Source organism: Oryx dammah, unplaced genomic scaffold, assembly GCF_014754425.2.
Source record: "Oryx dammah isolate SB20612 unplaced genomic scaffold, SCBI_Odam_1.1 HiC_scaffold_20, whole genome shotgun sequence".
NCBI classification, from domain to species: domain Eukaryota; kingdom Metazoa; phylum Chordata; class Mammalia; order Artiodactyla; family Bovidae; genus Oryx; species Oryx dammah.
In genome coordinates, this window is record NW_024070204.1 from 54865718 (window position 1) to 54893195 (window position 27478).

General features: G+C 40.6%; 1 long non-coding RNA gene across 1 annotated transcript in view; it reads left to right on the forward strand.

The window, feature by feature from the left end:
* Window positions 1–27478, forward strand: part of LOC120879565 — a 273311-nt gene that overhangs the window by 151127 nt on the left and 94706 nt on the right. The window contains exon 2 of the long non-coding RNA XR_005724825.1: window positions 16507–16591. This is a non-coding gene — a long non-coding RNA (uncharacterized LOC120879565). The remainder of the gene's footprint in view (window positions 1–16506; window positions 16592–27478) is intronic.

Consider the following 27478-nt stretch of genomic DNA (forward strand, 5'->3'; position numbering starts at 1 on the left):
ATTTTAATAAGACATTCTATAAATATAGCATAATAATGTCTGAAATACAGGATTTGTGAAGTTCCACAAAAATTATGTGGACCATTTTATCAGACATACTTATTCAATCATACACTGAAAGATTCTACAGCTGACTTTGGAAAATTCTATAGTAAAAACCTGTTTTTGAAACCCCAGTCTCCTTAGGCATGCCACGTATGTGTAACTTTAAAAAATTCTTCATCAAAGAAGAAATACTATTGATAGTTTATCTTAATTTTATGTATGTTTATACATATATTTGCTTATTATTTCTATGATTTTTATCCCTGTCAAAATCAAATGTGATAATTTTTTTTCTTAGAATACTGTCATGCTCATTGTCTAGAATTTCTAAGATGTCAAATCATTACTACAGTGTTTTCTATAGTCAAATTATTTTAATTAAGGAACTAAGTCTCATTTTTGAACAGAAAGCAATTCTCATTCCCATCATCTCCATCAGCAGATGGAATTCCTGGTCTATCAAGAGAAACTTTCATTTTGATTCTGGGCATAATTTCATTGATGGTGTTGACTATACTATTTCTCCTATTCACTTGACTGGGCTTGACCAAGGATGGTCTCAGAAAAGAGCTGGATAAAGAAGTTGTAAAGGAAATTGTAAAGGAAATCAGTTCTGAATATTCATTGGAAGGGCTGATGTTGAAGCTGAAGCTCCAATAATTGGGCCACCTGATGCAAAGAGCCAACTCATTGAAAAAGACCCTGATGCTGGGAACGATTGAGGGCAGGAGGAGAAGTGGGCAACAGAGGATGAGATGGTTGGATGGCATCACTGACTCAATGGACATGAGTTTGAGCAAGCTCTGGGAGTTGGTGATGGACAGGGAAGACTGGCATGCTGCAGTCCATGGGATCTCAAAGAGTTGGATGTAACTGAACTGAAAAGAAGTTGTGGTACATATATACAATAGAATATCACTCAATCATAAAAAGGAATCAATTTGAGTGAGTTGTAGTGAGGTGGATGAACCTATAACCCATTACACAGAGCAAAGTAAATCAGAAAGAGAAAAATAGATATCATATATTAATGAATATATATGGAATCTAGAAAAATGGTACCGATGAACCTATTTGCGGGGCAGGAATAGAGATTTAGACACAGAGAACAGACTTATAGACACAGTAGGGGCAGGAGAGGATGGGGCGAACTGAAAGAGTTCAGTTCGGTTTAGTTGCTCAGTTGTGTCCAATACTAAGATAAGTTGAAGTTTATGAATAAGCTTATAATTTTTATTGACTGTGGTTACATCATGGAGGAAGCCAGCAGATCTGCACTAACCCTAGTAGTTCATCACCTCCTCTAGTGTGTTAGTCATTCAGTTGTGTCTGACTCTTTGCAGCCCCATGGACTGTAACTCACCAAGCTCCTCCATCAGTGGAATTTTCCGGGCAAGAATACTGGAGTGGGTAGCTATTTCCTTCTCCAGGGCATCTTCCTGACCCAGGGATCGAACTCAGGTTTTCCACATTGCAGGCAGACTCTTTACCATTTTAGCCACCAGGGAAGCCCTTCTATACTTAGTAAAATTACCTTTATTTGTAATGCAGGGTCACCCAGGGATTCCATCCTTTGTGAGCAGATCTGTCTTAAATTTCTTTCTACAACTTCCCTTGAGGTAGAATGGGCAATGAGTTTTTCTACCCCTATTTACTGGTTAGTTATTTTTCTAATGGGACTTCCCTGGTGGCTCAGATGGTAAAGCGTCTGTCTACAATGCAGGAGACCTGGGTTCAATCCCTGGGTTGGGAAGATCCCCTGGAGAAGGAAATGGCAATCCACTCCAGTATTATTGCCTGGAAAATCCCATGGACAGAGGAGGCTGGTAGGTAGAATGGGCAATGAGTTTTTCTACCCCTATTTACTGGTTAGTTGTTTTTCTAATGTAATATGACTAGGATTGTTTTTCTAATGTAATATGACTAGGATTATGTGGTTGCATTATGTGGGTGTTCCCCAGATGAGGGCAATGGAGAGCACTGCTTGTGGATATAATCTCTGCAGGATATTATGCTCTATTTAGATGGACTTCATCTCTGTTTATCTCACTCTAGCAGATAAAAGCAGTGTAAATTGTCTTCTAGAACCTTCTCTTTTTCTTGCCTATGTTCCCCAAAGTGTCCATGGAATTAATCATCTTAACACATTCTGTTTTTACTAGCCTAATATTTTTCTCTTCCTCAGTTGCATAGATTTTCTTTTAAAAATTACCACTCAATAAGCTATTAAAGAAAAACAATTATCAAGTAAAATGGTTTTCCAGTTTTGAATCAAAGACCTCTACAGAGTTCACTGAAGAGTTTTATGGTATTAAACACGTTTGAGAGAGAAATTGTGTGTATCATATTTCTCTCTTGGCGATTCACCATATAAAATATTGCATTAAAGACTTGAGGAAGTCTTACCATGTAGAAACCTGCTTAATATTGTTCCATCTTGCATTTGTTGTTCAGTCACTAAGCCATGTCTGGCTCTGTGTAACTCCATGGACAGCAGTACACCAGGCTTCCCTGCCCTTCACCATCTCCCAGAATTTGCTCAAACTGATGTCCACTGAGTGAATGATGCCACCCAACCATTTCATCCTCTGTCTCTCCCTTCTCTTCTTGCTCTCAGTCTTTCCCAGCACCAGGGTCTTTTCCAGTGAATTGGCTGTTTGCATTAGGTGATCAAATTATTGGAGCATTAGCTTCAGCATCAGTCCTTCCAATGAATATTTAGGGATGATTCCTTTTAGGACTGACTGATTTGATCTCCTTGCCATCTAAGGACCTCTCAAGAATCTTCTTCAGCACCACAGTTTGAAAGCATCAGTTCTTTAGAACTCAGCCTTCTTTGTGGTCCAACTCTCACATCTGTACATGAATACTGGAAAAACTTTGACTATATGGAACTTTGTCAACTATGTGATGTCTCTGCTTTTTTTTTTTCCCTGTTTTTTAAAATTTAATTAATTTATTTTTTATTGAAGGATAATTGCTTTACAGAATTTTGCTGTTTCTCTCTGTCTTTGCTTTTTAATATGCTAAGTTTCTCATAGTTTTTCTTCCAAGGATTGTCTTTTAATTTCATGAGTACAGTCACCATCTGCAGTTATTTTGCAGCCCAAGAAAATAAAGTCTGTTACTATGCTCATTTTTCTCCCATCTATTTGCCATGAAGTGATGGAACCAGATGCCATGATCTTAGTTTTTGAATGTTGAGTCAGCTTTTCACTCTCCTCTTTCATCTTCATTAAGAGGTACTTTAGTTTCTTTTTGCTTTCTGCTATAATGGAGGTGTCATCTGCACATCTGAGGTTATTGATATTTCTCCCACTAATCTTGATTTCAGCTTGTGCTTCATCTAGCCTGACATTTCACATGATGTACTCTACATATAAGTTAAATAAGCAGGGTGACAATATACAGCCTTGATGTACTCCTTTCCCGATTTGGAACCAGTCTGTTGTTCCATGTACAGTTCTAATTGTTGCTTCTTGACCTGAATACATGTTTCTTGGGAGGCAGATGAAGTGGTCTGGTATTCCCAACTCTTTCAGAATTTTCCAGTTTGTTGTGATCCACACAGTCAAAAGCTTTAGCATAGTCAATAAAGTAGAGGTAGATGGCTTTTTTTTGTTTTAAATTCTCTTGCTTTTTCTATGATCCAACTGATGTTGGCAACTTGATCTCTGGTTCCCCTGACTTTTCTCACTCCAACTTGTACATCTGGAAGTTCTCAATTCATGCACTGTTGAAGCCTAGCTGGAAGGATTTTGAACATTACTTTGCTAGCATGTGAAATGAGTGCAATTATGTGGTAGTTTGAACATTCTTGGCAGAGTAGAACCACGTGCACTCATCTTCTCCTGTGAGAACTCCAAAATTACAACTTGTTGCTGAACAACTGTCAACAGGAGAATGTTGGATCCCACCAAAAAGATAACCCATGTCCAAGGGCAAAGGAGAAGCCCAAGCAAGATGGTATAAGGGGTGAAATCACATTTAGAATCAAAACCCATACCTGCCAGAGATGCTCAGAGGGCTCAAATGAAACTTGTGCACACCAGGACCCAGAGATCTCACAGAGACTGAGCCAAAACTGTGTTTGAGTGTCTCCTGCAGAGGTAGGGGTCAGCAGTGACCTGCCGTAGGGGCAGAGGCTCTAGGTGCAGTAGACCTGGGTCAGGCATAAGCCCTCTTGGAGGAGGTCACCATTATCCCACCACAGAGCCACCAGAACTTACACAGGACTGAGGAAACAGACTCTTGGAGGGCACAAACAAAAGGTGCTTGTGTGCACCAGGACTCAGAAGAAAGGAGCAGTGACCCCACAAGAGATTGACCCATACTCACCTGTGAGTGTCCAGGAGTCTCCAGCAGAGGTGTGGGTCAGTGGTGGCCTGCTGCAGGGTTGGGGGCACTAAGTGTAGCAGGGTGTGCATGGGACCTTTTGAAGGAGGTCCCCATTATCTTCATTATCTCCACCATAGTTTGGCCTCAGGTGTGGCTCAGTTGGTAAAAAATCCACCTGCAATGTGGAAGACATGGGTTCGATCCCTGGGTTGGGAAGATCCCCTGGAGAAGGGAAAGGCTAACCACTCCAGTATCTTGGCCTGGAGAATTCCATGGCTGTATAGTCCGTAGGGTTGCAAAGAGTCGGACACAACTGAGCCACTTTCACTTTCACTTTCAAACAACAGGGAGGAAACACAGTCCTGCCCATGAACAGAAAATTGGATTAAAGATTTACTAAACATGGACCCACCCATCAGAACAGGACCCAGTTTCCCCCTCAGTCATTCTTTCTGATCAGGAAGTTTCCATAAGCCACTTATCCTTATCTATCAAAGGGCAGACAGAATGAAAACCACAGTCACAGAAAACTAACCAAACTGATCACATGGACTCCAACCTTATCTAACTCAATGAAGCTATGAGCCATGCTGTGTAGGGCCACCCAAGATGGATGAGTCATGGTGGAGAATTCTGACAAAATGTGGTCTAGTGGAGAAGGGAATGGCAAACCACTTCAGTATTCTTGCCTTGAGAACCCCATGAACAGTATGAAAAGGCAAAAAGATAGGACACTGAAAGATGAACTCTCCAGGTTGGTAAGAGCCCAATATGCTACTGGAGATCAGTGGAGAAATAACTCCAGAAAGAATGAAGAGAAGGACTCAAAGTGAAAACAACACCCAGTTGTGGATGTGACTGATGATGGAAGTAAAGTGCAATGCTGTAAAGAACACTATTGCATAGGAACCTGTGTTAGGTTCATAAATCAAGGCAAATTGGAAGTGATCAAATAGGAGATGGCAAGAGTGAACATCGACATTTTAGGAATCAGTGAACTAAAATGGACAGGAATGGGTAAATTTAACTCAGATGACCATCATATCTACTACTGTGGGCAAGAATCTCTTAGAAGAAATGGAGCAGCCATTATAGCCAACAAAACAGTATGAAACGCAGTACTTGGATGCAATCTCAAAAATGACAGAATGATCTCTGTTTCCAAGGCAAACCATTCAATATCACAGTAATACATCTATGCCCCAACCAGTAACGCTGAAGAAGCTGAAGTTGAATGGTTCTAAGAAGACCGACAAGACCTTCTAGAACTAACACCCCCAAAAGATGTCCTTTTCATTATAGGGGACTGGAATGCAAAAGTAGAAAGTCAAGAGACACCTGGAGTAACAGGCAAATTTGGTCTTGGAATACAAAATGAAGCAGAACAAGGCTAACAGGATTTTGCCAAGAGAACGTACTGGTCATAGCAAACACCCTCTTCCAACAACACAAGAAAAAACTCTACACATGGATATCACCAGATGGTCAATATTGAAGTCAGATTGATTATATTCTTTGCAGCCAAAGATGGAGAAGCTCTATACTGTCAGCAAAAACAAGATTGGGAGCTGACTGTGGCTCAGATCATGAACTCCTTATTGGAAAATTCAGACTTAAATTGAAGAAAGTAGGGAAACCACTAGACCATTTCAGGTGTAACCTAAATCAATTATACCGTGGAAGTGACAAATAGATTCAAGGGATTAGATTTGATAGAGAGATTGCCTGAAGAACTATGGATGGAGGTTCATGACATTGTACAGGAGGCAGTGATCAAGAATATCCCCAAGAAAAAGAAATGCAAAAGGGCAAAATGGTTGTCTGACAAGGCCTTACAAATAGCTGAGAAAAGAAGAGAAGCTAATGGCAAAGGAGAAAAGGAAAGGTATACCCATTTGAATACACAGATCCAAAGAATAGCAAGGAGAGATAAGAAAGCTTTCCTCAGTGATCAGTGGAAAGAAATAGCAGAAAACAATAGAATGGGAAAGACTAGAGATTGCTTCAAGAAAATTCCAGATACAAAGGGAACATTTCATGCAAAGATGGGCATAATACAGGACAGAAATGGTATGGACCTAACAGAAGCAGAAGATATTAAGAAGAGGTGGCAAGAATACACAGAAGAACTATACAAAAAAGATCTTCATGACCCAGATAACCATGATGATGTAATCACCTACCTAGAGCCAGACATCATAGATGCAAAGTCAAGTGGGCCTTAGGAAGCATCACTCTGAACAAAGCTAGTGAAGGTGATGGAATTCTAATCGAGCTATTTCAAATCCTAAAAGATGGTGCTGTGAACATGCTATACTGAATATGCCAGCAAGTTTGGAAAACTCAGCAGTGGCCAGAGGACTGGAAAAGGTCAGCTTTCATTCCAATCCCAAAGAAAGGCAATGCCAAAGAATGATCAAGCTATCACACAATTGCACTCATCTCACAAGCTGGCAAAGTAATATTCATAATTCTCCAAGCCAGGCTTCAATAGTATGTGAACTGTGAACTTCCAGATGTTCAAGCTGAATTTAGAAAAGGCAGAGGAACCAGAGATGAAATTGAGAATATCTGTTGGATCATCAAAGAAGCAAGAGAGTTACAGAAAAACATCTACTTCTGCCTTATTGATTATGCGAAAAGCTTTGACAGTGTGGATCACAACAAACTGTGGGAAATTTTGAAAGAGATGGGAATACCAGACCATCTGACTTGCCTCCTGAGAAATCTGTATGCAGGTCAAGAAGCAACAGTTAGAACTGGACATGGAACAACAGACTGGTTTCTGACCAGGAAAGGAGTGCGTCGAGGCTGTATATTGTCACCCTGCTAATTTAATTTATATGCAGAGTACATCACATGAAATGTCAGGCTGGATGAAGTTACAAGCTGAAATCAAGATTGCTGGGAGAAATATCAATAACCTCAGATATGCAGATGACACCACCTAACTTATGTCAGAAAGTGAAGAAGAACTGAAGAGCCTCTTGGTGAAAGTGAAAGAGGAGAGTGAAAAAGTTGACTTAAAACTCAGCATTCAGAAAACTAAGATCATGGCTTCTGGTTTCATTATTTCATGCAAATACATGGAGAAACAATGAAAATGGTGAGAGACCTTATTCTTTTGGTCTCCAAAGTTACTGGAGATGGTGAACAAAGCCATGAAATTAAAAGATGCTTGCTCCTTGGAAGAAAAGCTATGACCTAACCTTGACAGCAGATTGAAAAGCAGAGACATTACTTTGCCAACAAAGTTCCATCTAGTCAAAGCTATGGTTTTTCCAGTAGTCCTGTACTGATGGGAGAGTTGGATTATAAAGAAAGCTGAACACTGAAGAAATGATGCTTTTGAACTGTGGTGATGGAGAAGACTCTTGAGAGTCCCTTGGACTGCAAGGAGATCCAACCAATCTATCCTAAAGGAAATCAGTCCTGAATATTCATTGGAAGGACTGCTGCTGAAGCTGAAACTCCAATCCTGGGAACCTGATGTGAAGAACTGACTGACTAGAAAAGACCCTGATGCTAGGAAAGATTGAAGGCTGGAGGAGAAGAGAATGACAGAGGATGAGATGGTTGGATGGCATCACTGACTCGATAGAGTTTGAGTAAGCTCTGGGAGTTGGTGATGGACAGGGAAGCCTGGCATGCTGCAGTCCATGGGGTCACAAATAATTGGACATGACTGAGCAACTGAAGTGAACTGAACTTGAACGTTCTTTGGCATTCCCCTTCTTTGGGATTGGAATGAGAATGGACCTTTTCCAGTCCCATGGCCACTGGCAAGTGTTCCAAATTTGCTGGCTTATTGAGTGCAGCACTTTAACAGCATCATCTTTTAGGATTTGATAAAGCTCAACTGGAATTCCATCATTTCCACTAGTTTTGTTTGTCATAATGCTTCCTAAGGCCAACTTGATTTAGCATTCCAGGATGTCAGGCTCTAGTTGAATCAGCACACTATTGTGGTTATCTGGGTCATTAAGACTTTTTTGTACAGTTCTTATGTGTAATCTTGCCACTTCTTTATCTTTTCTGCTTCTGTTAGGTCCTTACAGTTTCTGTTCTTTATTGTGCCCATCTTTGCATGAAATATTCCCTTGGTATCTCTAGTTTTCTTGAAGAAAAATCTTGCATTTACCAAACCTATTTGAGCACCAACCTGTTTTTTCACACTACCTCCTATTAACATCACAGGCAACAACATTCCATGAAACAAGTAGAAGGGGGTTATTTTTCTATTATCTGTTATCAGAGTTAGTTTGGGGGTTAGATAAAATAGTTCCATCACCTAATATCTGTATTATTTGAGTTGCACGACTGAGCAACTTCACTTTTGCTTTTCACTTTCATGCATTGGAGAAGGAAATGGCAACACACTCCAGTGTTCTTGCCTGGAGAATCCCAGGGACAGGGGAGCCTGGTGGGCTGCCGTCTATGGGGTTGCACAGGGTCAGACATGACTGAAGCGACTTAGCAGCAGCAGCAGCAGCACTTCTGTACCTCAGTTTTCCTTTACATAAAATGAGGTTTACATTACTGACTACCCAAGGTTGACATATAGACTATTAATCAGGGTTCTCTAGAGAATGGATGGGATGGATGTGCATGTCTCTCTTTGTGAGTACACATGGTGAAATGAAGACAGAGGAAAACAGAGAGACAGAAAAACAGAGAGACACAGACAGAGAGACCAATATATTTGTTATAAGGAATTGACTCGTGAAGTTATGGGGGTTGACATACCCCAAGATCAACAGTCAGCAAGCTTGGGACCCAGGAGAACTGATGTGTAGTTCTAGTCCAGAAGGTGACAGGCTTGAGATCCAGAAAGAACCAATGTTTCACTTTGAGTCTCAAGACTAGAAAAGACTAATGTCCGAGATCAGAGTAGCAGGCAAGAGGAATTCCCTCTAACTCAGCCTTTTTGCTCAGTTCAGGTCTTCAGTTATTTGGATGATGTTCACCCACATTAGGGAGGTCAGTCTGTTTTCCTCAGTCTACTAATTCAGATGCTCATCTTATGCAGAAACACCCTCATAGCTACATCCAAAATTATGTTTGGTCAAAATTCTGGGTATCCTATGGCTGAGTTGTTACATAAAATTAATCATGATGACCATCTAATGAGAAAATATGGGTAAGTGCTTTGCACAGCACCTAAAACAGAGTCATAAATAGGAGATGGTGTATAGTATAATCATGGTCATCAACACCAGTGTCTTTGCCATTGTTATCTTAAAGATCACTGAGTTTCTTTTTGTATTAATTATTTTTTTATAGAGCTGAATATAGTTTCTATTGTCATCTTTCCCAATTCAAAGAAGAAATCTTTGGCTAATGTGAGAAAAAAGGTAGATCCAACCAGTCCATCCTAAAGGAAATCAGTCCTGAATATTCATTGGAAGGACTGATGCTGAAGCTGAAACTCCCATGCTTTGGCCACCTAATTCGAAGAACTGACTTATTGTAAAAGACCCTGATGTTGGGAAAGATTGAAGGGAGGAGGAGAAGGGTATGACAGAGGACAAGCTGGTATCACCAACTCGATGGACATGAGTTTGAGCAAGCTCTGGGAGTTGGTGATGGACAGGGAAGCCTAGCATGCTGCAGTCCATTGGGTCACAAAGAATTGACATGACTGAGTGACTGAATTGACTCTTCCCTTTCGCCACTTGACTGGAAAGTTCTGAAGCTCATTTTACATAGCTCTTTAGAGACTTTCCAGTGAGATAGAGTGCCCATTGCTCATAGGAGTAACTAGACTGAGAACCCATTTTTAAATTAGCTTTCCTTCCTTCCTAATTCCCAGTCCCAACTACTATTCTTTGACATCATTTTGTAAAATATACTCCATTTGAAAACTTCAGGCTGTTTCCTTTTGGAAACCAAGCTAAGAAAAATAGCAAATTGTCAGAAGAATTAATAAGTGAGGGTTCTCGCTAGTTAGAGTCACTACAATAGAATGCAGAAAATTTTATAGTACAGCATGCTAAATGACTACAGAATATTGTTGTTGTTTAGTTGCTAAGTCGTGTCTGACTCTTTGTGACTCATGGAGTTTGACTCTCCTGGAATTTGCTCAAACTCATGTCCATTGAGTTGGTGTTGCCATCCAACCATCTCATCCTCTGTCATCCTCTTATTCTCTTGCCCTCAATCTTTCTCAGCATCAAGGTCTTTTCCAATGAGTCAGCTCATTGCATCAGATGACCACAGTATTAGAGCTTTAGCATCAGGCCTCCCAGTGAATATTCAGAGTTGCTTTCCTTTAGGGTTGACTGGTTGGGTCTCCTTGCTGTCCAAGGGACTTTCAAGCGTCTTCTCTAGCACCATAATTCAAAAGCATCAATTCTTTGGTGGTCATATTCTTTATGGCCCAGCTCTCACATCTATACATGATCACTGGAAAAGCCATAGATTTGACTATGTAGAGTATCAAGAAAATAATTTTTCAAGTAACATTCCACCTAAGAATTATGCTTTTCTAACAAAAGTGCGGCACTCCATATGCCAGCAAAATTGGAAAACTCAGCAGTGGCCACAGGACTGGTTTCATTCCAATCCCAAAGAAAGGCAATGCCAAAGAATGCTCAAACTACTGCACAATTGCACTCATCTCACACTCTAGAAAAGTAATGCTCAAAATTCTCCAAGCCAGGCTTCAGCAATACGTGAACTGTGAAGTTCCAGATGTTCAAGCTGATTTTAGAAAAGGCAGAGGAACCAGAGATCAAATTGCCAACATCTGCTAGATTATTTGGAGAAGGCAGTGGCACCCCACTCCAGTACTCTTGCCTGGAAAATCTCATGGACGGAGGAGTCTGGTAGGCTGCAGTCCATGGGGTTGCAAAGAGTCGGATACAACTGAATGACTTCACTTTCACTTTTTTACTTTCATGCATTGGAGAAGGAAATGGCAACCCACTCCAGTGTTCTTGTTTGGAGAATCCCAAGGATGGGGAAGCCTGGTGGGCTGCTGTCTATGGGGTCGCACAGAGTCAGACACGACTGAAGTGACTTAGCAGCAGCAGTAGCAGCTGGATCATCGAGAAAGCAAGAGAGTTCCAGAAAAACATCTATTTCTGCTTTATTGACTTTGCCAAAGCCTTTGATTGTATGGATCACAATAAACTGTGGAAAATTCTGAAAGAGATAGGAATATCAGACCATCTGACCTGCCTCTTGAGAAACCTATATGCAGGTCAGGAAGCAACAGTTAGAACTGGACATGGAACAACAGACTGGTTCCAAATAGGAAAAGGAGTATGTCAAGTCTGGATATTGTCACCCTGCTTATTCAACTTATATGCAGAGTATATCATGAGAAATGCTGGACTGGAAGAAGCACAAGCTGGAATCAAGATTGCTGGGAGAAATATCAATAACCTCAGATATGCAGATGACACAATCCTATAGCAGAAAGTGAAGAAGAATTAAAAAGCCTCTAGATGAAAGTGAAAGAGGAGAATGAAAAAGTCGGCTTAAAACTCAACATTCAGAAAACGAAGATCACGGCATCTGATCCCATCACTGCATGGGAAGTAGATGGGGAAACAGTGTCAGACTATTTTTTTTTGGCTCTGAAATCACTGCAGATGGTGACTGCAGCCATGAAATTAAAAGACGCTTACTCCTTGGAAGGCAAGTTATGACCAACCTAGACAGCACATTACAAAGCAGAGACATTACTTTGCCAACAAAGATCTGACTAGTCAAGGCTATGGTTTTTCCAGTGGTCATGTATGGATGTGAGAGTTGGACTGTAAAGACAGCTGAGTGCCAAAGAATTGATGCTTTTGAACTGTGGTTTGGAGAGGACTCTTGAGAGTCCCTTGGACTGCCAGGAGATCCAACCAGTCCATCCTAAAGAGACCAGTCCTTGGTGTTCATTGGAAGGACCGATGCTGAGGCTGAAACTCCAATATTTTGTCCACCTCATGTGAAGAGTTGACTCACTGGAAAAGACCCTGATGCTGGGAGGGGTTGAGGGCAGGTGGAGAAGGGGATGATAGAGGATGAGATGGCTGGATGGCATCACTGACTTGATACACATCAGTTTGGGTGAACTCCGGGAGTTGGTGATGGACAGGGAGGCCTGGCGTGCTGCGATTTGCAGGATCGCAAAGAGATGGGCACGACTGAGTGACTGAACTGAACTAACCTGAACAAAAGTCATGGCAGTTTTCAAAGTGTTCCAAGAGTTGAGAGAAAAAAAATTGTGGACATAAAACCCAGGCTACTCATAGTCAGTTACAGCAGACTTATTTGTAAAAATGCAGAAAAATTGCATTTACAGATTTTGTGTGAAGCTGTGATTTCTTGAATTTATAAAAGCTCTTTGAAGTCTGATATTTAAATAACTCTAGAGAGGGACTGAACATTTTTACAGTGTATGGATTAGCCCTGTTCTAAGGCAGCAGGTAGTCTGGAATGGACTGTTGTAGATATGTTTGGAAATGGCATCTGAATACAGAAGATCAGCAGTGGGCTGCACATACCTTGAATAACAGCAGCAACAGGGGACTAGAAAAATTTTTAAAAGCCCCTAGAGAATCAGGCTTTTATTATTGCTCTCGTAAGGCATGATATTGGCAGCAGAAACCATCAGACTCACCAGCTGCCATTATTTTTTGTTATGTGCATATTTAAGTTTAAATTTAATAATTTAATAAAGTATGTATGTTGTGTCTGACTCTTTGCAACCCCATGGACTGTAACTCGCCATGGTCCTCTGTCCATGGGATTCTCCAGGCAAGAATACTGGAGTGGGTGCATGCTCTCTTCCAGGGATCTTCCCAACCAAGGGATCAAACCCAGGTCTCCTGCATTGCAGTCAGATTCTTTACTGTCTGAGCTACCAGGGAAGCTCTAAAGTATGTATAATTCATCCTAAATTAAAATTGCTTTATTTTTTTCTTTGTTGCTTCTTTTTCTTTCCCCACCTTTTTAAAGAGGCAGGTTAAAAGGAACATTATACATTTTGTTAAGATTAAGTAGCTGAACTGATGAGCCTCAAGTGACAAGGGAGATCACGACAGCAGTGCCTAGGGGAGGTGAGTGGTCCCTGTCCTTTTAAAGTCTGATCACAGCTTATTCCTGCTATGATGTGCACATGGTACATAGCAGTGGAGAAAAGACACTACACAGAGCTATTCCCTCCCACATTGTGAGCTGTTCTGGAGGACAAATAAATGTAATATTTTTTTTCTTAGGAGACAAGTTGCATAGTTTTCTTAGGAGACAAGTTGCATAGTTTACAAGCAGTCGATCTGGGCCACTAGGGTTCAGAGCAGTAGAACAAAAATAGAGTTCATTCATTAAGTGACTGGAAGCTGTCAATTTCTCTTCAGATTCAGAGTTTTGAAACTGATTACTGGTGTCTGAGAATGACTTAAAAGAATAAGAGAAAATAGTGAGGGATGAGCTTGAAAAAGAGGATTTTTAAAGAAAAGGTGAAATTGGAGAAAAATTGAAATTGATTTAATGACAATAGTAATGCCGTATTCTCTTTTTTATTTTTTTTGCAATCTTCCTCTGCTCTTCCCCCCACTTCTTATTTGGTGAAAGTGAAAATGTTAGTCACTCAGTTGTGTCTGAGTCTTTGTGACCCAATGGATCGTAGCCTGCCAGGCTCCTCTGTCTATGGAATTCTCCAGGCAAGAATACTGGGGTGGGTAGCCATTCCCTTCTCCAGGGGATCTTCCCGACCCAGGGATCAAACCTGGGTCTCCTGCATTTCAGGCCGATTCTTTACCATCTGAGCCACCAAGGAAGCCCTTCTTACTTCATAGTCTCCTTTTTTTTTATCATTAAATACCTGCCTTCTTGTCTCTTTAAGATTAGGACTGAATTAACTTGTTCTGAATTACATGAGAAAGCATCTAGCCACTTTACGCCATGGTATTGCCTATACACATGTTCTCTAAATAGGATGGCATCTTCCATATGGTTCTTTTTTTTTTTTTTTTTACTTTATTATTTTTTTATTATTTTATTTTTTTTCTGTTTATTTTACTTTACAATATTGTATTGGTTTTGCCATACATGGTTTTAAACAATTTCTTTTCTTTTACAACTGTTTGAAGTCATTTGATTACCTAAATAACACATATCAATGTAAAAAATATAGATAAGAAAAAATTATCTGTGATAATGGTAACCTCTTTCAACATTTTGTTATTTTCATCCCTCCAGATTGCAATTGATCTCAGAATTCTTCAAGTGTGGGTTTTGAGGGTATGCATTTTTATTAAGTAAGGTAGCAATTACACCAAAGTGATACTCACTGCTTCCATGTTTTTTTGTTGTTTTTTTTGTGGAGGGGTGGGAAAAGGGAAAAATGAATCAATTTTATGATTTTAAGATAAAATTGATATTCGATTCCCTGAATATTTGCGGTGGTCAGTTTTTCCTTGCTGTGCTTGAAGGGAGGAAAACACTATAGACCCTAGGAATATTAGGTATATTAAGTCCTGCATTTCAGGACATTCTTTAAGTTCCATCTGTGCCTGATATGTGGGAGAACTTTTACATGCTGAGTGCTCCTACAGTCTGTAGGAAAAGCATTGCCCCCAGCCCACTTCAGCTTTGAAGTGACTTTCCTGAGCACAAACAGCTGACCAGGGCCAGGATCAGATCTGAGCTCTGGGGTGACTGACCCGACCCTGGCCTTCCCCAACTCCTCCAGGCTTTGTGTCATGCTTTTCCTGTCTATGAAGTTGTTTTACTGATTAGGAAAGTGGTCTACTGATCCTAAATTTCCAGTGGGAGAAAAAACTAGAGTAACAAGGTGTACCTTGTCAAAAGACAGAGTTAAGTCTTCTACTTCTTTACACAGAACACATTTCAGACCTTTTACTCTCTGCTTGTTGGGACAAAAAAAAAAAAATGGTTTTGGGTTACACCTAGAACATGAATTTTATAGGAATAGTTTCAAAACTATTAAGTTGTTCAAGTATATTTGCACATAATTTATTTTTCCAGGGTATTCTGATCTGGGGACAAGTAAATGGGTTTTGTTGCAATTGGTCTTGTTATATTGATCATACTTCAAGCAGACACCCTTCCTATTCCTTTGAGTAAGTGAGTGAACTGTGAAAGAATCTCTCTTAAGTATTTGTTAAGTGTTTGTAGAAAGTGCTCTATGATAAATGTACTCTCAATCCCTTATATCAAATGTCCTCTCTTTTGTTCTTGGTACTTAATGTTTGTTTCATTCAAATATTGTATGGGTGTATGTTTTAACCATTGAAATTTATCACCAAGACTGCTATTGACAATTGTTACCCATCATTGGCAAATTTGAAAAAAAAAGTAACAAAAAACAAAAACAAAGACATGAGAACTTAGAATTTCCTGTCTAAGAATTACCATTTTATGAATGTTTTGTACAATAGACACAATCCTGAGTAGTCCAAAACTTTTAGCCCTTCCTAATTTCAAGTAAACAGCTGGAAAGAGATAATTTAACAGTATAAGCTAAGTCTGGTTAGCTAACCTAGGCATACAGGTGGAATTCACTAGTATGGGAGGTTCCTCCCATAGGTAACATGCAGCAGGATGATTTTAGATTGTGTGAGACAAGTAGTTGCATTTTCCTCTATTTAGTAAATGAAAATTAGGCCTGATGTGTATAAACGTCCATGATACAGTTTTTCCACAAATTTAACAAATAATGAGCAATTAAAGGAAAAGTGCTTTGTGGAGAGTCCATATAAAAAGACTAGTATTCTAGTTCTTATGTCCAGGGTCTGAACATTACTTTACTGGATGGGTGGTCCTCTTCTGGGATTTTGTAGCTGTTTTTCAACTGTATTTTTTCTTCTTTCCATTGGATTTTTTACAGCCTTTCATAAATGGAGAAATAATAAACATGGGAGCATATGGAAGACAGGGTCACTTGCCCAAATTTATTTAGAGATAGGAGAAAAGAACAATTTTAGAAGACTAGGAAATTTCTTTTTCATTAGCATATAGTTCCCTGAAGAATTGTAATAATTTAAAAAAATACCTGTATTGTACTAAGCAGCTATTACCACAATATTGCAGTGTAATTATCAACCATGCAAACGTCTCTGGCATACAATAATAAACATTTATTTTTCCCTTATGCATCTACAGGTTGACTTGGGCTCAGATGATCTATGCTAGAAATGCCTGAGCTTTATTTGCTGTTCATTCTCCTGGAACCAGTGGGCTACTCAAGGTATGTTCTTTTCTTGCCAATAGAAGAGACACAAGGCAGCAAGCCCCAGCTGAGCACTTTCTAAAGCTCTGTTTGTGACATGTCTGCCAAAAAAGGTCATATAGCTAAGCCCCATATCAATAGAGATGCGAATGTGCAATCTTTCTATATAAAAGGTGTGTGTATACGTGAGTCTAGTATGTGTCTATTTACTTAACAGTAATATTGTATCCTTATACTTTTACCCTCAAAACTTACCTAAACTTCTTCTAATTTTAGCTTAGTTGTGCTATGTGGAACAGTCTTCCTCTAGGTGAAACTGAAAAGTGTAAACTTCTCCAGTTCTTGGATCCATGGGCTACTAAGGATGTTTAAGGAGTTTTAAAAGACAAAGAGTAAGCTTTTAATGTGGCAATAGTTTCCAAGGTAATAGCTATATAGAATACAACCCTTGGGATTAATCCCCAATGGACGAGTACTAGAAGAGGTACCATAAATTTAGGCTTTACAAGTAGAGTTTACAGAGGTGTAAGATAATGGCTAAGCCTTCAACTCAGTTCTAAAATCTCCCCCGAGATACAATATGCACTCATGAATTCAGAAGATACTGGAGAAATCAGCACTCAATCAATCAAATACCCTTGTTCTAAACACAACTATGGGGAGGATTGCTACCAAATGTGGGTTGGGTTTTAGAGAAAAGTGAACTGAAAATATTGGATAGGTCAAAAAGTTCATTTGGGTTTTTCCTGTAAGATGTTATGGAAAAACCTGAACCAAACTTTGAGCCAACCCAATGCTTCATGTGGGCTCAGATGGTGGTCTTGTCACTGGGTAACAACTTGCCTTATTTTCCAAGGTTCCATTTCCTAATCTATGAAATATAACCTCGACAGCTAACCAACAGAATGTAGTAAAAATAAAATGAGATGATAGATGTCACGGTGGAGACTGAGTTACCTCCGCGTGATTTATCACATGAGCTCTGGAGTCTGTCTGCTGGTGTTGAATCCTTTCTTTACCACCTGCTAAATCAGTTCAGTTCAGTTCAGTCACTCAGCTGTCCAACTCTTTGCAACCCCATGAATCGCAGCACACCAGGCCTCCCTGTCCATCACCATCTCCCAGAGTTCACTCAGACACACGTCCATCGAGTCAGTGATGCCATCCAGCCATCTCATCCCCTGTCGTCCCCTTCCCCTCCTGCCCCCAATCCCTCCCAGCATTGGAGTCTTTTCCAATGAGTCAACTCTTTGCATGAGGTGGCCAAAGTACTGGAGTTTCAGCTTTAGCATCATTCCTTCCAAAGAACACCCAGGACTGAGCTCCTTTAGAATGGACTGGTTGGATCTCCTTGCAGTCCAAGGGACTCTCAAGAGTCTTCTCTAACACTGCAGTTCAAGCACATCAATTCTTCAGTGCTCAGCCTTCTTCACAGTCCAACTCTCACATCCATACATGACCACAGGAAAAACCATAGCCTTGACTAGATGGACCTTAGTCGGCAAAGTAATGTCTCTGCTTTTGAATATACTATCGAGGTTGGTCAAACTTTTCTTCCAAGGAGTAAGTGTCTTTTAATTTCATGGCTGCAGTCACCATCTGCAGTGATTTTGGAGCCCCCAAAAATAAAGTCTGACACTGTTTCTACTGTTTCCCCATCTATTTCCCATGAAGTGATGGCACCAGATGCCATGATCTTCGTTTTCTGAATGTTGAACTTTAAGCCAACTTTTTCACTCTTCTCTTTCACTCTCATCAAGAGGCTTTTTAGCTCCTCTTCACTTTCTGCCATAAGGGTGGTGTCATCTGCATATCTGAGGTTATTGATATTTCTCCTGGCAATCTTGATTCCAGCTTGTGTTTCTTCCAGTCCAGCGTTTCTCATGATGTACTCTGCATAGACGTTAAATAAGCAGGGTGACAATATACAGCCTTGACGTAGTCCTTTTCCTATTTGGAACCAGTCTATTGTTCCATGTCCAGTTCTAACTGTTGCTTCCTGACCTGCATATAGGTTTCTCAAGAGGCAGGTTAGGTGGTCTGGTATTCCCATCTCTCTCAGAATGTTCCACAGTTTATTGTGATCCACACAGTCAAAGGCTTTGGCATAGTCAATAAAGCAGAAATAGATGTTTTTCTGGAACTCTCTTGCTTTTTCCATGATCCAGCGGATGTTGGCAATTTGATCTCTGGATCCTCTGCCTTTTCTAAAACCAGCTTGAACATCAGGGAGTTTACGGTTCACGTATTGCTGAAGCCTGGCTTGGAGAATTTTGAGCATTACTTTACTAGCATGTGAGATGAGCAGAATTGTGCGATAGTTTGAGCATTCTTTGGCATTGCCTTTCTTTGGGATTGGAATGAAAACTGACCTTTTCCAGTCCTGTGGCCACTGCTGAGTTTTCCAAACTTGCTGGCATATTGAGTACAGCACTTTCACAGCATCATCTTTCAGGATGTGAAATAGCTCAACTGGGATTCCATCACCTCCACTAGCTTTGTTCGTAGTGATGCTTTCTAAGGCTCACTTGACTTCACATTCCAGGATGTCTGGCTCTAGGTGAGTGATCACACCATCATGATTATCTGGGTCATGAAGATCTTTTTTGTATAGTTCTTCCATGTATTCTTGCCATCTCTTCTTGATATCTTCTGCTTCTGTTAAGTCCAGACCATTTCTGTCCTTTATCAAACCCATCTTTGCATGAAATGTTCCCTTGGTATCTCTAATTTTCTTGAAGAGATCTCTAGTCTTTCCCATTCTATTGTTTTCCTCTATTTCTTTGCATTGATCGCTGAAGAAGGCTTTCTTATCTCTTCTTGCTATTCTTTGGAACACTGCATTCAGATGCTTATATCTTTCCTTTCCTCCTTTGCTTTTCACCTCTCTCCTTTTCACAGCTATTTGTAAGGCCTCCCCAGACAGCCATTTTGCTTTTTTGCATTTCTTTTCCATGGGGATGGTCTTGATCCCTGTCTCCTGTACATTGTCACGAACCTCATTCCATAGTTCATCAGGCACTCTATCTATCAGATCTAGACCCTTAAGTCTATTTCTCACTTCCACTGTATAATCATAAGGTATTTGATTTAGGTCATACCTAAATGGTCTAGCGGTTTTCCCTACTTTCTTCAATTTCAGTCTGAATTTGGCAATAAGGAGTTCATGATCTGAGCCACAGTCAGCTCCCAGTCTTGTTTTTGTTGACTGTATAGAGCTTCTCCATCTTTGGCTGCAAAGAATATAATCAATCTGATTTTGGTGTTGACCATCTGGTGATGTCCATGTGTAGAGTCTTCTCTTGTGTTGTTGGAAAAGGGTGTTTGCTATGACCAGTGCATTTTCTTGGCAAAACTCTGTTAGTCTTTGCCCTGCTTCATTCTGCATTCCAAGGTCAAATTTGCCTGTTACTCCAGTTGTTTCTTGACTTCCTACTTTTGCATTCCAGTCCCCTATAATGAAAAGGACATCTTCTTTGGGTGTTAGTTCTAAAAGATCTTGTAGGTCTTCATAAAACCGTTCAACTTCAGTTTCTTCAGCATTACTGGTTGGGGCATAGACTTGGATAACTGTGATATTGAATGGTTTGTCTTGGAGACGAACAGAGATCATTCTGTCATTTTTCAGATTGCATCCAATTACTGCATTTCGGACTCTCTTGTTGACCATGATGGCTGCTCCATTTCTTCTGAGGGATTCCTCCAAGCAGTGTAGATACGATGGTCATCTGAGTTAAATTCACCCATTTTAGTCCATTTTAGTTCGCTGATTCCTAGAATGTCGATGTTCACCCTTGCCATCCCTTGTTTGACCACTTCCAATTTGCCTTGATTCATGGACCTGACATTTCAGGTTCCTATGCAATATTGCTGTTTACAGCATCGGACCTTGCTTCTATCACCAGTCACATCCACAGCTGGGTGTTGTTTTTGCTTTGGCTCCATCCCTTCATTCTTTCTGGAGTTATTTCTCTACTGATCTCCAGTAGCATATTGGGCACCTACTGACGTGGGGAGTTCCTCTTTTGGTATCCTATCATTTTGCCTTTTCATACTGTTCATGGGGTTCTCAAGGCAAGAATACTGAAGTGGCTTGCCATTCCCTTCTCCAGTGGACCACATTCTCTCAGGCCTCTCCACCATGACCCGCCCCGTCTTGGGTTGCCCCGCAGGCATGGCTTGATTTCATTGAGTTAGACAAGGCTGTGGTCTTAGTGTGATTAGATTGACTAGTTTTCTGTGAGTATGGTTTCAGTGTGTCTGCCCTCTGATGCCCTCTTGCAACACTTACCATCTTACTTGGGTTTCTCTTACCTTGGCATGGGGTATCTCTTCATGGCTGGTCCAGCAAAGCACAGCCGCTGCTCCTTACCTTGGACGAGGGGTATCTCCTTACCGCCGCAGTTCCTGACCTTCAACATGGGATAGCTCCTCTAGGCCCTCTTGTGCCTGCACAGCCACCACTCCTTGGGTTGCTCCTCCCTGCTGCCAGCCCTGGCCTTGGGCTCAGGGTGGCTCCTCAAGGTCACCGCTCCAGGCCTCGGGCGCGAGGTGGCTTCTCCTGGCCTCCCCTGACCTTAGACGCGGGGTGTCTCCTCCCGGCTGCCACTGACCTCTGATGTGGGGTAGCTCCTCTTGGCCGCTGCCCCTGACCTCAGATGCAGGGTAGCTCCTCCCGGCTGCCGCCACTGACCTCGGATGCAGGGTAGCTCCTCTTGGCCATTCCTGCGCCGTCACAGCCTGGCACTTGGTGGAACATAAAGTTGTGAACTGTGAACTTCCAGTTGTTCAAGCTGATTTTAGAAAAGGCAGAGGAACCAGAGATCAAATTGCCAACATCCGCTGGATCATTGAAAAAGCAAGAGAGTTCCAGAAAAACCTCTATTTCTGCTTTATTGACTATACCACAGCCTTTGACTGTGTGGATCTCAGTACACTGTGGAAAATTGTGAAAGAGATTGGAATACCAGACCACCTGACCTGCCTCTTGAGAAATTTGTATGTAGGTCAGGAAGCAACAATTAGAATTGTTCATGGAACAACAGACTGGTTCCAAATAAGAAAAGGAGTACGTCAAGGCTGTATATTGTCACCCTGCTTGTTTAACTTCTATGCAGAGGACATCATGAGAAACGCTGGGCTGGAAGAAGCACAAGCTGGAATCAAGATTGCCGGGAGAAATATCAATAACCTCAGTTATGCAGATGATAACATCCTTATGGCAGAAAGTGAAGAGGAACTAAAGAGCCTCTTGATGAAAGTGAAAGAGGAGAGTGAAAAACCTGGCTTAAAACTCAACATTCAGAGAACTAAGATCATGGCATCTGGTCCCATCACTTCATGGTAAACACATGGGGAAACAGTGGAAACAATGGCTGAATTTATTTTTGGGGGCTAAAATCACTGCAGGTGGTGACTGCAGCCATGAAATTAAAAGATGCTTACTCCTTGGAAGGAAAGTTATGACTGACCTAGATAGCATATTAAAAAGCAGAGACATTACTTTGCCAACAAAGGTCAGTCTAGTCAAGGCTATGGTTTTTCCAGTAGTCATGTATGGATGTGAGAGTTGGACTATAAAGAAAGCTGAGCACTGAAGGATTGATGCTTTTGAACTGTGGTGTTGGAGAAGACTCTTGAGAGTCCCTTGGACTGCAAGGAGATCCAACCAGTCCATCCTAAAGTTAGAGCTCAGTCCTCGGTGTTCATTGGAAGGACTGATGTTGAAGCTGAAACTCCAATACTTTGGCCACCTGATTCAAAGAGCTGACTCATTTGAAAAGACCCTGATGCTGGGAAAGATTGAGGGCAAGAGGAGGAGGGGACGACAGAGGATGAGATGGTTGGATGGCATCACTGACTTGATGGACATGAGTTTGGGTAGATTCTAGAAGTTGGTGATGGACAGGGAGGCCTGGCGTGCTGTGATTCATGGCATCACAAAGAGGCGGACACAACTGAGTGACTGAACTGACTGACTGACTGACAGTTGTCTCTCTGAACTAGGTTCCTAGGGCTGACATTACAAATGACCAGAAACTAAATGGCTTAAAACAATGGAAAGTTATTCTGTCATTGTTCTGGATTCCAGAAGTATGAAATCAAGGTGTCAGCAGAGCTGGTTCCTTCTAGGGGCTCTAAGGGAAAGTCTGTCCCTTGCTTTTCTCCTAGCTACTTCATAGTAGCCAGCAATCTTTGGCTTCTGGCAACATAATTCTCCTCTCCATCTCCATTTTCCTGTGATGTTTGCCCCTCTGTTTCTTCTCTGTGTGTTTGTGCATGTATGTATATATGTATGCCTGTGTGTCTGTCTGTCTGTCTTTTTCTCTTAGCAGGACACCAGTCATATCGGATTTAAGGCCCATTGTAACTCAGTATGTAAAAAGTGTGTTCGTCACTCAGTCATGTCAGGCTCTTTGTGACTCCATGGACTGAAATCCACCATGCTTCTTTGTCCATGGGATTCTTCAGGCAAGAGCACTGGAGTAGGTAGCCATTTTCTTCTCCAGATCTTCCCAATGCAGTGATTGAACCTGGGTCTCCAGTGCTGCAGGCAGATTCTTTACCATCTGAGCCACTGGGGAAGCCCAATCCAATATGATTTCATATTAACTAATTATATTTTCAAAGGACCTATTTCTAAAGAAGATCCCATCCACAGATCCTGTGGGTTAGGGCTTAAATGTATCTTTTTGAGGTACACAGTTGAGCCCCCAACAACCTACTCTCCTTTTCTCCCAGGAGTAGAACAGAAGTCAGCAAAGTTTTCTGCTGGTTTATAGCAAGGATCATCTCTCCTCTGCTGCTGCTGCTGCTAAGTCACTTCAGTCGTGTCTGACTCTGTGCGACCCCATAGATGGCAGCCCACCAGGCTCCCCCGTCCCTGGGATTCTCCAGGCAAGAACACTGGAGTGGTTGCCATTTCCTTCTCTAATGCATGAAAGTGAAAAGTGAAAGTGAATCCATTCAGTCGTGTCTGACTCTTCACGACCCCATGGATTGCAGCCTACCAGGCTCCTCCATCCATGGGATTTTCCAGGCAAGAGTACTGGAGTGGGGTGCCATTGCCTTCTCCGCATTTTTCCTCTAGTGCTCAGTAAAGTATTCTTTATTTCCTGCTAAGACCTCATCACAAGCACATTTATCATATATATTTCTATGATTCTCTAAAGTCAGTTTTCTTGATAATATCCACATTTGGGGATTTTTGTGAGGATTAAATGCAATGATCCATAAGAAATGCTTAGCTTAGGAAATAGCAGTTTGCAAATGCTAAATGAGAATTGGCTTTTTTTTATTAGGTTGAATCATAAATATTTGATATTTTTTACATTGCAAATGGTTGAATATCAGTAAATCCGTATAGTATAAATTTGAACTATATGGAATTGACATTTTTGTAGGTCAAAATAGTCAAATTTCAAAACTTCCATATGGTTTACCCTTTATATAATACTTTATATAAACTTTATATAATATGTTATAATAAATAAAGATGTCACTGTCCCAAGGTAAGGTGTCCTTGTGAAGTCATGGTATTTTCTTCTTGAAAAGCATCCCCAGGGAAACAGTTTTAGACTAAAACTAGTTATTATTGGTTTTATTAATTGTTATTAATATATAATTGGATTATTAATTTATATTATTATATTAATACTTTATGACACTATTTTAAAAAACTTTTTGCTTATTGGTAATTGAGTATTTAGTGAAGCAACATGAAGTATACATCCATTCTATTACTTAATGAGTAGTAATATCTGTTACTGAATCAGAGGCTTCTTAAAAATATATTTAAATTAGAATGAGAGCTGTCATCACCTCTATCTAGCTGGGGGTAGTAGTTTCACACTGCTGTATTTATCATTTTTTTTAAAATTTGAATTCAGCTAGTGAAACACAGCTAAACAAAACAATTTCCAGTAATGTTCCAGTGGTCAACTAGATTCTTTATTTTACAGAGTTTTTCCCATGAGGCAGGAAAACTGCCATTAGTGTAAAAATCCAGTGCTCTTGGAATTTTCTATGGAGACTGTGGTCCAAAGGGAACAATGAGTTGAGAGATAATTCTTGACAATTAAAATGTTTTCCTTTGTGTCCCATTTGCAGTAATACAGGCAGAAAATCAGAAATTGAAGTGAGTATAAAAAAGTGGGAAATGAAACATATCAGAGTAAGATGTGCACTCTTTAAAAGGTTTGTCAGAGAGCCAATCAGAACGGTAGATGACTAGTACTCAAGAATCCTAAGGGATTACTGGTTTAAATAGAGAACTTTTAAAAGCCCAAAGCAGGATAGATAAAAGGAACAGAAGGTATATAAGGCACTCTGAAGAGAACTATGAAGAAGCCAAGAAAACATTCATCTTTTCAAAAATTTTCTTGAATAGCTTTGAAGTGCTATTTGACTAGCACAACTTCTGCATATATCAAGTTCTCCAAAAATGTTGATTGAATGAGTATAAATAATGAAATAGGTGATATTAGTATGTTTGGGGACAAGCTTCCCAGACAGATTTTGAATAATGAAAAGTTGCCATCCTAGTTTTGAAATAGGTAGCTAGAACTAGAGAAAGGATTGTATAGTATAAAAGAACTGTATTAGGACTAGACAGGTTTGAATTCACATCTTGGATCCCTTTCCTAAAGTCAGTGTGACCTAGTATTACTGTATCACTGGTCCTACTACTGATAGCTTCCCAAGTGAAATGGGTGGATCACATCTTTCAGTGACTTTTTTACAGTTCAGTACAGAATATATGTCTCTCAGTTTTTAAAGATTTTTTTCCTATGACTTTCATATTTTTCCTCTTCTAATTGCCATTTCTCTCAGATTCACTCTTCTTATGATCATCTTCACTGGCTCACCAATGACAATGAAGATATACTTGTTATATTTGTCCCTGGTGTTTTCTATCTTAAAAAGAGAGCTTTTAATGGTTTGATGTGTATCCAACTCATCAGGTTGTAAGTCTTGGGTTTGACTTGGAAATGTATCTGTGAAGTATTCTAACATAGTCTTGGAAACTATTAAGAGGAATTAAACAGCTAACATTCCTATCAAATTGAATTTTAAAGTGCCAATTTATAGACTGACTTAATGAATTTCAATCAAAAGAGGTGGTGACTAGCCAAACTAGAAACACATCAGTCATATTAACTGGGAACAGTGGAATATAAAATGTTGACATTAGTCAATAGAAACATGTCAGTAACTGATCTAGAGGCCTCAAACCCATTCAAAGGTTTATTTCTGCTTGTGACATTGCCTCTAAAGAGAACATCATGGTCAGTTGAGCTTATGCTGCTATGAAAAAAGGCTTCCATTTAGCACTGAGGTTGAATTATGTCTGCATGATTCATGTAATTTATGCTCATTATTTCTTTAAGAGAGAGATAACTTAATAATGCCAGGAGAAATATCAATAACCTCAGATATGCAGATGATACCACCCTTATGGCAGAAAGTGAAGAGGAACTAAAAAGCCTCTTGATGATAGTGAAAGAGGAGAATGAAAAAGTTGGCTTAAAGCTCAACATTCAGAAAATGAAGATCATGGCATCCGGTCCCATCACTTCATGGGAAATAGATGGGGAAACAGTGTCAGACTTTATTATTTTGGGCTCCAAAATCACTGCAGATGGTGATTGCAGCCATGAAATTAAAAGACGCTTACTCCTTGGAAGAAAAGTTATGACCAACCTAGATAGCATATTCAAAAGCAGAGACATTACTTTGCCGACTAAGGTCCGTCTAGTCAAGGCTATGGTTTTTCCAGTGTTCATGTATGGATGTGAGAGTTGGACTGTGAAGAAGGCTGAGCACTCAAGAATTGATGCTTTTGAACTGTGGTGTTGGAGAATACTCTTGAGAGTCCCTTGGACTGCAAGGAGATCCAACCAGTCCATTCTGAAGGAGATCAGCCCTGGGATTTCTTTGGAATGATGCTAAAGCTGATGCTCCAGTACTTTGGCCACCTCATGCAAAGAGTTGACTCATTGGAAAAGACTCTGATGCTGGGAGGGATTGGGGGCAGGAGGAGAAGGGGATGACCGAGGATGAGATGACTGGATGGCATCACTGACTCGATGGACGTGAGTCTGAGTGAACTCCGGGAGATGGTGATGGACAGGGAGGCCTGGCATGCTGCGATTCATGGGGTCGCAAAGAGTCGGACACGACTGAGTGACTGAACTGAACTGAACGCATGCAATCTAAGAAGTATGTAGTAGGATGTTACTAGTTATCAACTCACCCCAAAGTTTTATGGTTTAAGGGCCACTGATAAAGGCCAACTGTAGGGAAAATGGTAAAGCTGGGCCCACTGCAAATTTTAATTGAGAATCTTTTTCCTACCTAAGAAACTATAAAGTTTTCACAAGGCAGTGGAGAGGTTTAGTGTCTACCCTTGAAATCTGGACTTCTCTGGTGTCTCAGATGGAAAAGAATCTGCTTGCAATGCAGGAAATGGGGTTTGATTTCCTGAGGAGCTTGGTGGGCTACAGTCTATGGGGTCAGCAACTGAGTGACTAACATTTTCACTTCACTTGAAGTCTAGACTTGATTTGTCCTCTTGTTTGTGGGTATATCTCATATTCTAAACCTTTATCCTTTATCTGAGAATTCTCTCCACTAAATATAATTCAAACTTACTTTCTAGGATATATTCGTTCAAGGCTTAGTCTTCATTTTCTTTGTGTGTGTTAGCTGTTCATTTGTGTTCTAATCTTTGTGATTACATAGAGTGTAGCCCACCGGGCTCCTCTGTCCATGAAATTCTCCAGGCAAGAATACTGGGGTGGGTAGCCATTCCCTTCTCCAAGGGATCTTCCTGACCCAGGGATCAAACCTGGGTTTCCCGCATTGCAGGCAGATTCTTTACCATCTGAACCACCAGGGAAGCCC